This window comes from Rhinolophus hipposideros, assembly GCF_964194185.1.
Source record: "Rhinolophus hipposideros genome assembly, chromosome: 13".
Taxonomy (NCBI): domain Eukaryota; kingdom Metazoa; phylum Chordata; class Mammalia; order Chiroptera; family Rhinolophidae; genus Rhinolophus; species Rhinolophus hipposideros.
The window spans coordinates 57,035,447-57,047,799 of NC_138059.1; the positions used below are offsets into that span (position 1 = coordinate 57,035,447).

Below are 12,353 nucleotides of genomic sequence, written 5' to 3' on the forward strand. Positions count from 1 at the left end.
ATCACCAGATCATTATCACCACAGGTTGTCAGTGCCTGGAACTTCGAAAGGTGCTCAGTAAACAGTTGTTGACTGAGTGAATGCACTCTTATAAACTACTAAAATATATGATAAAAAGTTTTCTCCAATGTTTTAGACATTCCTAGAAGTGATGGAATAATAATAGCACTTATTCAAATAGTCCCATGAGTGCTTCACTTATAAAAATTAAACACCTTAAGATTTAAGTGTTGAGATTAAAGATGAACAAACTGTAGCCTAGTGAGATTAAGTACAATGACCAAGGTCACACAATGCCAGCAGAACTCAGATATCCAGTATTCAACTTAAAGGAGTCTGGCTTCCATCTGTGCCTTGAGGCTCCGTAATTCCTGCCATCTGGCCACGTGATGTGATGTGAGCACAAGAATGTGTTACCTGGAGTGGGTCACAAAACGTTGCCCAGAGAATGGTGTTTACAAACACCACTTTGAATCATCTAAGGTGTATCGACCAGTTATTGCTCCACTGTGGGTCTCGCTTCATTGAAAATGTCTGCTTCTTTTGTGAAGTCTTCAGGGCTTCTTTCATTTCTGCACCTATAGGAACACTCTCGTGTTATATAATAGATCACTTCCTGCTTGAAGGCTATTTGCCCTCCACTTGGCTGAGTTGTGGCTCTTTGCACATTTCAGCCAGAGATGATGCACCATAGGTTCCTATTACTTATTTTTCTTCCTCACAAGGTGATGGTGGGAACTAATGCTGTTGAGGGAAGTTTGTATTGTTAAGAGTATTGTGCAACCTACTGGAAATATCCTAAAGGAATTCAAGATAAAAATAATTCTTCATCAGATACACAGGTTTGACCGCACACATATTTGACACATTTTTCTTTCTGGTCAAAAAAGGAAAAAAAAAAAAAAAAAAAAAAAGGTTTCCCTTGGCTAAATCAGAGGACAGAATAAACAAACCCCAGAAATCAATCATGTCATCCTATCTGGCCTGTTTTTAATGGTGATTTAGAACAAAAAAGGGGGGGGGGAAGTTTCTTCTGGCTTAAACATTTGAGCTAATTCCTATAATAGAGTGATTATGATTAAAACATATTTAATACAAATGCATGAAATGGTAAAAATATGGACCAACTGTCAGTCATCCAGATGTAAGTAAAGGACTCAAGGATAGTCTGGGAACCATGTGCCCTCTTGCCAAAGATGTGTCAGTTAGCCACAGTGGGTCCTATAGTCTTCTCTGGGAGGCCCTGAGGACAGAACGCAAGGCCAGAGCCCAAGGATCAGAATGGCATTAAGAAATACGAGGCATAATCAGTGTCCATAAAAACGTTTTCAAATACGTAGTTTTGCGCAAAGACTAACAGTAATAATGGTCCTAATCTGTGTGGGGTGCACTGTCCCCTGGAGTTAACTGCTCAGCTGCTGCTTGTCTCTCACAACAGAATACCACTTAGGACATTTTCTCACACTTAGCTAAATGAGGAAATCACCTCCTTGGTGCTCTAGAAGCATTCATTCCTCTTCCTGGGGAGGCGAATTTACCCACAAGGAGAACTGTATTCACATCTCCTTTCTGTAGACTTCGAAAATAAAAATGTGTGGAATTATTGGCTTTTTTTACCTGGTACCTGTTTTCCCCAAACTGCTTCTCATTTCCTGTTGTGTGTGAAGGCTGAGCTTAGACTACTGAGCCTAAGAGCAGAGGCAGTGCCCTATCTGCAAAATCATCCCAAGAGGTGTCCCTGGACTTGTATGTGAATTTCTTTGGAATAGGGCCTCGAACATATTTATTGAATATTTGGAATTATTTCATGTAACTTCTAAATATGAGTAGAAAAAAGGGAAACAAAATCATGTATATTATAGGGGTTTTTGTATTAAGATTATTTCATTCAAATGAGATTTGTTCCAAAAGGTATTTGCAAGGAAATTTATTTAATATGACTGAAATTGCAAGGGATCAATTTTTATTATAGTCTTGTGCTATAATAATACTGTAGATTTCCTTTATACCATAAAGAAGCATCTTTGTGTTATAAAAGATACAATGTTTTTCATGTAATGTATAGGCTTTGAACTTCATTTTTTTAAAAAATACCTTTGGGCCAGATTCTAATATAATTTCACAGGAAAATTCCTATTGAGGATGACTGAATTCCAATATAATTTGAAAGCAATTAAAGTTTAACAAAGGAATTGTGCAGTAGAGTTATTCTGGAAATGAATCAAGCCCAAAGGGAGTAAAACAAGCATATTCGGGTCTTTAGAGCAGCTCCAAGAAATTTCTTAAGTTCTATTGACTCACTGAAACTGCAGAGTTCCAGCTGGGGAGTAAAAGCATTACAAGACAGTAGTTTATGCAGATTCACTTAAGTTTCAGAAATTGAAAAGTTTCTTAAAACTCTATAGCATCATTTCCAAATGGACATTCCTGTACAATCTGAAGTAATGCAACTTCTAAGTATGCTTTATTAAAACATAATCTAAGTTTGATACGATACAAGATTTCTAATTTAAAATCCTTTCTTTGTTGTTTTTATCTTTCCTAAAAACGTCTGAAGGGTCATGTCTCACCACCTCATTACCTCAGTGAGTGCCTGTTAAGAGTTTCATAAAGAAGCAGCACAGGAAAGAACGCTAAACAAAGAAAAGAAACAGAAAAAAAGCAAGGACTGTTTCTCTGTGCATACCCTTAGGGGCTGCATTACATCACTTTTATAGACTGCTTCATCTTTTTCATCATGCTCTATACTATGATCCAAGATAACATTCTGCATTAAATTAATATAGGTTGCTTTTTAATCATGGCAATATTTGCTATACTAATATTTTCCAATAGAAGTACATAGATTCTAAGGAAAATGAGATTTTCTTGATGTCTATTTGTGCACATTCCACCGGGATTAAGATTGTAGAGTTAAGATATGAAAAGCATTAACCAGCACATACTAATTAATAGCTTTTAATAAGTTAAATAGAGAAATAAAATAGTGAAATAAAATTGCAGAGTAATTAACTTAATAAGTTAATAACTGATATGCCAACTTCGTTTTCATTTTAAGAAATCCGAAACACTAATTTGAAAAGATATATGTACCCCTATGTTCATTGCAGCACTGTTAATAATAGCCAAGATATGGAAGTAACCTAAGTGCCCATCAATAGATGATTGGATAAAGAAGATAAGATATATATACACATATATACAATGGAATATTACTCAACCATAAGAAAAAGAATGAAATCTTGCAATTTGAGACATGGATGGACCTAGAGTTTATCATGCTAAGTGAAGTAAGGTAGACTGACAAAGACAAATACCGTATGATCTCACTTATATGTGGAATCTAAAGAACAAAATAATTGAAAAAACAAAACAGAAACAGACTCATAGACACAAGGAACAAACTGATGATTGCCAGATGGGAGGGGAGGTGGGGAGCTAGATGAACAAGGTAAATGGATGAAGAAATACAAATTGGTAGTTACAAAATAAGAACGGGTATGTAAAATATAGCATACAGAATATAGAAATAATGTTGCAACAAATACGTATAGTGCCAGATGGGATCTCTGCAAAAATTATATAAATATCTAACCACTATGTTGTACACTTGAAACTAATATAAAATAATATTGAATGCCAAACGTAACAGAAAAAAATAATCTTTTAAAATGAGATTTTAAAAACGAGACTTTAAATTACTAAGAAGTATGGGTCTACCCTTAATCACCATGATGATATTTGACACAAAGTTCTGAAAAATGTGCTTACTTAAGTGAAAATTCCAAAAGAGAATGGAGAGTCTGACAGTTTGAGTAATGTGCTACCTTAAATGAGAGAATTACATCCAGAATGGGAACATGAAGAGCCCCGCAGACCTGCTGCTTCCAGTAAAACAATCATAAGTGGTGAAATTAAAAAAAAAAAAATTAAAGTATCTGGAAATTCTCCTAAAGACATACAGCAAATGTAGAGACATTTATTCAAGAAAATCTCCTAAATCTCAGTAAGAACAGTCAAAGTATTTAGAATTTGAACCACAAACCCACTCCTTCCCGCCTCTCCCCCAGCTTGGCATGAGAAAATCTCCATACTAGTTGGGTATAGCCAAGAAGATGGGGCTCCCTTTTTCCTTAGCTCCTATCCGAGGGTTACTAAAAAGGCTCCATAGTCTAAATCCCTAGGGACTACAACCACAGGGTCATGGGCCCCTTCTTCCACCTGGCCCCCACTCCCAGAGCAGAGGTTCTACTAAAGTGCACACAGGAACATTCTCCAGGATAAACCATACGCTAGGCCACAAAACAAGCCTCCAGAAATTTAAAAGCATTGAAATCATGCAAAGTATGTTCTCTGACCACAATGAAGGGAAATTACAGACTAATATCAGGAATTTGGGAATTCAATATATAGAAATTAAGCAACACACACCTAAATAACCATTGGATCGAAAAAGAAGTCACAAGGAAAGTTAGAAAATACTTTGAGAGAAATAAAAACAAAATATATATAACTTACCAAAATGTATAGGATGCAGCTAAAGCAATGCTTAGAGGAAATTTTGTAACTGTAAATAACTTTATTGAAAAAGATCTCAAATCAATAAACTAACCTTTCACCTTAAGATACTGGAAAAAGGACAAACTAAACCTAAAGCTAGCAGAAGGAAGGAAATAATAAAGATTACAGCAGAACTTAATGAAATAGAGAACAGAAACACAGTAGAGAAAGCCAACAAAATCAAATGTTGGTTTTATAAAAGGAAGAACATTATTGATTGGCAAGCCTTTAGCTAGACCGACCAACAAAAAAAGAGAAGACTCAAATTATCTTAACTGGCAAACCTTCTGAGAACAGTATTACTTTACATACAATCAGGTACATTAATTACCATAAATCAGAGGTGCTTTTAAATGCTTTTTTTCCTTTGCAAGGTAAACAAAATCTACCCTAAATTAGATATCAAGATCTTTAAAATTTGTCATTTATCCCTAATTAACTGCCCCACACACACACACACACACACAACCACACACACTCACACACACTTCTGCTTTGGGAGGCTCCATCCCATAGTTCAGGGTCCATTACATACCTTTTACTTTTCGTTCCCATGCCACCATCAAAACAGGATAGATTTGAGATCAGTTACATGCACTTTTGTTGATTGACAAATTACCTTCTCAAATTCATTTCTGCAAGAGCATCGTATAAACAGCATTCACAGTCTGAGTCTCCGGTACCTAGCTGAGGAATGAAGTTTTCATATGACAGAATGCTAAGCTTCCACGCACTTCCCAATGGACACCACACACCGAACCACGTAGTCCATTTAGTCTTTTGACTTAGAAAATATACCATAAATAAATGTGATTGCTTCAAATAAAAAAATAGAGATAGATGATAGATAGATAGATGATAGATAGATAGATAGATAGATAGATAGATAGACAGACAGACAGACAGACAGACAGACAGACAGACAGACAGATAGATAGATAGATAGACAGATGGATAGATGAAGGAGGGGGAAACATGGGAAACTACATTATCACCTTGAAAGTCATTTGAATTAGTTTTTATGTTTGCTTATTTTGTAATTTTAGGCGACAGGGTAGCGACTACTAGAAGCATCAGAGTTAGGTCCAAGAAAAGCCCCTGGCTGCTCAATACCTACCATGTGGGGAGCAGAGAGGCTGGGGGCCTGTGTACCATGTTGTTGCAGGGCCTGAATACGGGGTCAGCAAAGGGAGTGCCCGCAGCCCCATGTGGCCTCTCATTCGTGAAAGGCTTCACACTTTGTCTTTTGATGTTAACTGCAAACGAGGCTACACCTGCATTCCATGTCTGGCAAGCATGTGGTATCAGTTTTAACCTGTAAGATGTGTTTAAATATGTCACGGTTTTCGTAGCCATGCTGTGCCATTTCTTCATTTCTGTACACGCAGAAGAAACCACAGGAAGGAAGAATCCAGGGCCTGCCCCTGCCGGTCAGAGGCCCCGCCTGATGCTGCCCTAGGTGGCCCAGGGCAACCACTGCTCCTGACTCTACACAGCCTCCCCTTTGCCTCACTCTGCTGAGCCTCCAGCCATTTCTCTCCTCGCCCAAGGCTCCACCACGAATCTTCTACACTTCCATTTTCAGGGATGTTTGGTGTGATTTTTATTTGAACTTAATTCTCTCATTATTATCTCTACCTAAAAACTCTAAAATCTCTCAACACATGCTTATGCCACCTGTATTATTTATATTTCTAACTTAGATAATTTGCATCACAAAATCCCTCCAAATTGGGACTATGTTATGGAAGTTATTAGTTTTACAACAATACTTATAACAACAGACATATATTAAATACTTGCTTTGTGCCACTCTACTACTTTACATAAATTATCTCATTTTGTCACATCTAACTGGTTCTAAGCATATGGTTAAATTTGTCAGTAGCACTTAAAAAATTAAAATAAAGGTACTGTTGGTCATCTTTGAAAGACACATCTGAATATACTGAAGACATGAAATCCATAGAATAAAATACTTTAAAGTCTTAAAAAATGTACAGCAGTAAATTATTATAGGATACTATTAAATTTATGTTTCTCTCATGGAAAAAATGCTATTCAAGGTACCCATTTTCTTTTTGTCCTATTTATTTCCTATACCTTTACCAAAATCCCAGAAACCACAGCTTCTATCAAATAAATATAGTTAGATTCATATATTCAAATAAATCCTGTTAGTAAGAAAGTAATATAAAGTGAGTATTATGTTCTTGCATTAACTCCCAAATTGTTTTCCATAATAACAAACCAGCCTGACGTCAATTGTGGTATGAGGGCTCAAAAATGACGTGCAATATGATTTTTACTCATCCTTTACATTCCACTTGTAAGCTGTATATTGTTCTTGATCAACACTCTTATTTTATTATCAAGAATTACATTATTCTCCGAAGGAGTGAATTTTCTGTTGGAGACAGGAAATGAAGGACTGCTAATGCTGGAAATGTATTTTTTTGTCTCAATATTAATACATGATATATATTCATATGAATAACAACTCTGAAACTAGTTTCATTTCTTCTACACATAAGCAATAAACAGTATGTGCAAAAATATGAATACTAGCAGCAGTGATGTGGATATATAATATGGGGTTTCTTTTGAATGTATAGCCATTTCTAATACTTCATTCGAGCACGTGTGCAGGCAACTGCCACAGATGTCCATCAAAGCTGGGTCAGATGACGACAAACAATGCAGGCTTCGAAGCTGCAGCTCAAAGGTTTCCATTTCTCATCCGAGGGCACTATACGACCACTGTCTTCCTCCTTTATGCAAAAAGAATGAGTCGATTGTGTTACTGACATTCCTCCACAGCAGACTGAAAAGCCTTTTTTACACTCCAACAAGAGACAGTGAAAACTGAAAACTTCATAAGGAAATGTGGACATTTCAAACTTATCTTCAGGCTCAAGTCTGTCATCTCTGCAAATTTTTCACAAAGTCTACCATGATTTTATTGCTATGGCAGAAACTATGCATGCAAAATTTCACAGAAACAAACATTTTCAAGTCAAATAAATTAATTAATATTTGAACTGTGTTCTAAACAAAAATTTACATATCATGTTTAATAATAGAGCTTTCAGCTATTGTCATTAACCTCCTGTGTAATAATTGCAGATAGTAACTGCTTCAGCACAAAAACCACTTCTTCCAGATCCCCAAATAACTTTACAATTCTATTAAATAAATGGATATATAATAAATGGAGAATAATACATGAAACAATAGTACTTTTTGAGATCATGAATTTCCCATTTAGGAAAATGACATCAGCTTTTACTTTAATAACATCCCACGCCTGTAGCCAGAGAGGGGAGTGGTGAAACTGACACTTTCATACAGTTGCTACTAAATGTAAACTGTTCTAATCTTTTGGACAATAAACATCCATTAAAATTTAGAAGGCATGTACTTTTTGACCTGGAATTATACTACTAGGAGCTTACCATACAGATATAACCATCCAATCAGACAAAGATTTCGTGTAAGGATATTCACTGCAGCAAAAATCTGAAAACAAACCAAGTGACTTCCTTCCTTAATAAATTATGATACAATGGAGTACACTTTAAAATTGTCCATATATGGTGTGTGTATGGATGTGTCTGTCTATATACACGTATGCATATATACATATAAATATATATAATCTCTACAATTTATTAGAAAATATTTATAATGCTGGGGTATATACTTCCAAAATCATTTCAAATAAGATAGTTAAATCACGACCAAATTTTTAAGATTATGCCTCTAAGATATAATTTCAAAGGTAAAATAGGACATTGTTTATGTATATATTTGACAATTACAACCCATGTTGTGAGAAATCTGCCATTCTGAGTTGCTGCCTAAGCTTTTTACAGTATGACAGTCCTGCTCACACCCAGAGTCTGGACATTTAGATAAGGAACCAAGTTTAGAATTCCCGCCACCAGTTCCGGCCTTACTCTCCCGGGTCACCTTTTTAAATGACCACTCGGAGTTGAGCCCATGAAAAATTAGTGGTTGCCACCCCAACCACCTTAGAATAAGTGTTTACTGCCCTGTTCTATATGTCCTGCTCGCTCAGGCCCGGGGACAGAGGACTACCTTGCCCAAAGCTCATCGTGCCTCTGCAAGCAATAAACCTCGTAACTTTGTTTCCTCTGTGTGAGGGTATTGAACCTGTGCCTTCAATCAAAATGGCCGCAGGGTTTTCACTCCCCCAAAGTGGGGGCTCAGATACAGAGGGAGTGAGCTGCCGACCCCGTGTGGGTGGTTTGTGCCTCCTTAACTAGCACGTCCTAATACGCATATTCTTAACTAAACATAACCCAACAAATTATTAATATGAATCAAAATGACTAACATGAAACTGACTAATAATCACAATTGTAAAGCCACAGTATTTCAGAGCTAAAAGGAGCCTGAAGTTCACGTCGTGTGAATTTTCTGCAAAAGGAATATAACCCGAAGTTCCCCATTTCCTAAAATGCATTCCATGCAACCGTAGAAGTCAATTGAGTCAATTCAAAAAAAACTAGTGGAAACTCTGGTTAAATGTAATAAAATATGGTTCTTTCATAGAAAACCATCTCAGAGTCTCTAATACGCTAATATGCACGTAAATCTCCAATAGGAGAACATTGGATCCAGGATACTCCAAATTTATGTGGACAGTCACCTCTTGAGTTCACAAACATCTTGATGGCCCAATGTGGCTCTGCAGAACATTCAGGAAAGGCTGGTCTAGAGACAAATATCCCAAGCTTGTGAAAGTAATAAAATTTCATTTTAAGAATATATCCAACCATTCCAAAAATTAAGCAACCATGGTCCAAAGCATCAAACAAAATATATATAGGTAAGTAAATATGCAATCACTCTAATCACACAAGATCATGTCTTAATCCACAGCACTTTAACATTGTACATCGACATGGCAACAGATGCATGTGTTCTTTGGTGATGCTTTCATTTTTGAAGCTCTAAGGGTTTGATTTACAGGTTTCTCAATAAATGCCAAATGAAGTCTAATTTACCTAAGTGTGCACTCTGCTGGTGAATTTAGGTACTCACTCTGCTAAAATTTCTCACAGAAGAAACTGAAAGTAATAATACCCTATGTTTATTGAGCTTTTTCTCCTCAATTTTTTAAAAAGAAAACGTCATCTCCCAATGCCAAAGAACCCTGAAGATGATCTTTGTATGAGCTCCACCCAAAGATGAATGCTTCACTTTGTTCACTGCAGATACCAGATTACCTGGTATTCAGTTGATCAGTCTGGGGTATGGATATTGAATGTGGGAGACCCGAGTTCAAATCCCAGCTCTGCCACTAATTTGCTGTAAGAGTTTAGGCAATCTACCTCTCCCTTCTGAGCCTCAGATAACAACACCTATTTCAGAGAGTTTGTGTGTAAGAATATAATATGAGAGCAGATATGTGACAACAGTGCCTCCCAGGCATATAACTGAACTACCAGTGACAATCTCAGGTGATTTTACAGACATGTCACTGCTGAAAACAGACCTACATTACTGTATGACCTATTATTTTTCATAGCAAATGTTTGAAATTTGCTTTTCAGCATACCAGAGAAAGCTTTTGTGGGATGGAATCATACTCCATCTCATCGGCACTGTGTTCCCAAGGTCCAGCACAATACCGGGCCTGAAGCAAACACTCCAAGAAAATGTGTGTGTGTGTGCGCGTGTACATATATAAAAAGTATAACAAAATGACAGTAGCAGTTGCTCCTATTTGTATTTAATGTTTTTATTTGCATCAAAATTATACATGCACATAGTTGAATGGGTTAAATAGCTCTAAAAGGTTACAAAAACAATCAGTCCCCTGTCCCATATGCCACCAATTTCCTCATCAACTCTTTCAGTCGATTATTATCATGGAGCTAAGCAGCATGACTATATTGCTCCTTTTCAATTTTCTGTTTTAGTATTTATTGTCTGTTGCTTTTTCCTATGGAGAATGAAGATGTGACCCTCTTTCATCATGTCAGCCCTACCCCATGCACACATCACCCATGCACACATCAACTCTACCCTTCACTCCATTTTCCCAATATGGTTATAGAGTAATTTTGCCCAAATCAATATTCAGTTCCGATTATTGTGAAAATGTAAATATTATTCAGAGACGAACTATGTGTATTCATATTTCAATTTTCCTTTCCTGCATATCTTTTTGTTTTCTCTGGAGTTAATAATTATCTTGATTTTTTTTCCACCTTTGTTTTCTACGTACTCAACTCAAAACTACCTATCAGTTGCCTGACTCTCAAGAAGTTACAATATATCATGCATTCTGTCAATTTCATCTTCCTAAACAAAACTCTTCTAGAACCTTCTCATATGCTCACATCTAGACTGGCATCCTGTATGCCTAGACTCTAACTCCACCATCATTCTGGCAATCTCCTTTGTCTTTCTCCTTTGTTGGATCTGTTTCCTGAATCCCACATGTTTTCTTGGCTTACTCCATTTTGGTGAAGCATATCTTCCAGTAGTTTCCTGGGAAGTAAATTTTCAATGACTTTGATATCTGAAAATGATGTGGAAAAGTTATTTCAAATTATTGAAAGTTTGACTAGCTAAGGAATTCTAGGTGGGTTGTAATTTTCCCTCAGAAATCTGAAGGTCATGCTTCACTGACTTTTAGCTTCCAGTGTTGCTGTTGACAAGTCTCATATTCAAATTGCAGGTTCTTTGATTTGTGGTTTTTTTCTCCCTGTAATTTTCCCTCAGTGTCAAGAAATTTCACAATGAAGTACCTTGGTGTGGGTGTTATTTTGATCTACCGCGCTGGAAATTCAGTGGGTCTTTAAATTTGTAAATCTATGTCCATGAGTTCTGAGAAAATGGTTTGAATGATTTTGTTGCTCCATTTCCTCTGTTCTTTCTCTACCTTTCTGATTGGGATCGTGGAGCTCCTAAACTCGTCCTCCAATAGTCTTATTTTATTCTCTCCTGGTTTTGATCTACTTTCTGACAAATTTCTTCAATTCTGCCTTCTGATTCTGCTATAAAATTTTTCATTTCCACTTTCATGTTTTCAATTTCAAAAAGCTCCTTTAAAAAAAAAAGATTCCTTTTCTTAATAACATCCTATTCCAATGCCACGATTGCAATTTCTTTCCTTACCTCTCTGAAGATATGAATGATTCCTATTTTGAAGTTTTTCTCTTCCTAAGTATTTATTTCTCATACCTTGCATTCTGGTGTTTGTTTTGGACTGTTACATGTTATAGACTTTCTGCAAATATCCTTAATTGTTCATACCTAAGAAAGGGAACAACTACTACAAAGAGACCAGAGTCTCTTTGCACAGAGACTCCAAGCACACAGGGGGCGGCCTCACCAGAGTGTGAACCGACTGGGCTATCTCAGTAGAGAAGTCCCTGGGTGTCACATTCTCCAGAAGGTTCCTTCTGGGCCCTTGTTTGAGTAGAGGACTTTCTGCCAACATATTGGAGGCCAAATGGGGGAGGAGGAGAACACCAGGTATGAGAATGTCATTTACTCATCCTTTTTTCAGTGAGGAATCCTGATCCTCAATTATGCCTATGTCTCCAAATAGACAGACTCTCCCTTCATCATCTTCAGAGGGTAAGTATCTCCAGGCATCTACCAAAGATTGGGAGAGGATTTGGAGATGCAACTGCTTCTTAAACTTTTACCAGTACTGATTATTTTAGTCTCCTTTCACTCCAACTTCTAGAGATATCTGTTGCTACCAATTCCTGGGACTTTGATTCTCTGTCATGTAAACAAGCTTGCTC

The 12,353-nt window shown here is 36.7% G+C and overlaps 1 protein-coding gene across 3 annotated transcripts in view; it reads right to left on the reverse strand.

Moving 5' to 3' along the window:
• Positions 1 to 6,142: 6,142 nt before the first annotated feature.
• Positions 6,143 to 12,353, reverse strand: part of CA8 (carbonic anhydrase 8) — a 201,842-nt gene continuing 195,631 nt past the window's right edge. For all 3 annotated transcript variants that reach the window (XM_081070898.1, XM_081070899.1, XM_081070897.1), the window contains one exon: positions 6,143 to 7,331. The gene's annotated coding sequence lies outside the window, so the exon portion shown is untranslated. The remainder of the gene's footprint in view (positions 7,332 to 12,353) is intronic.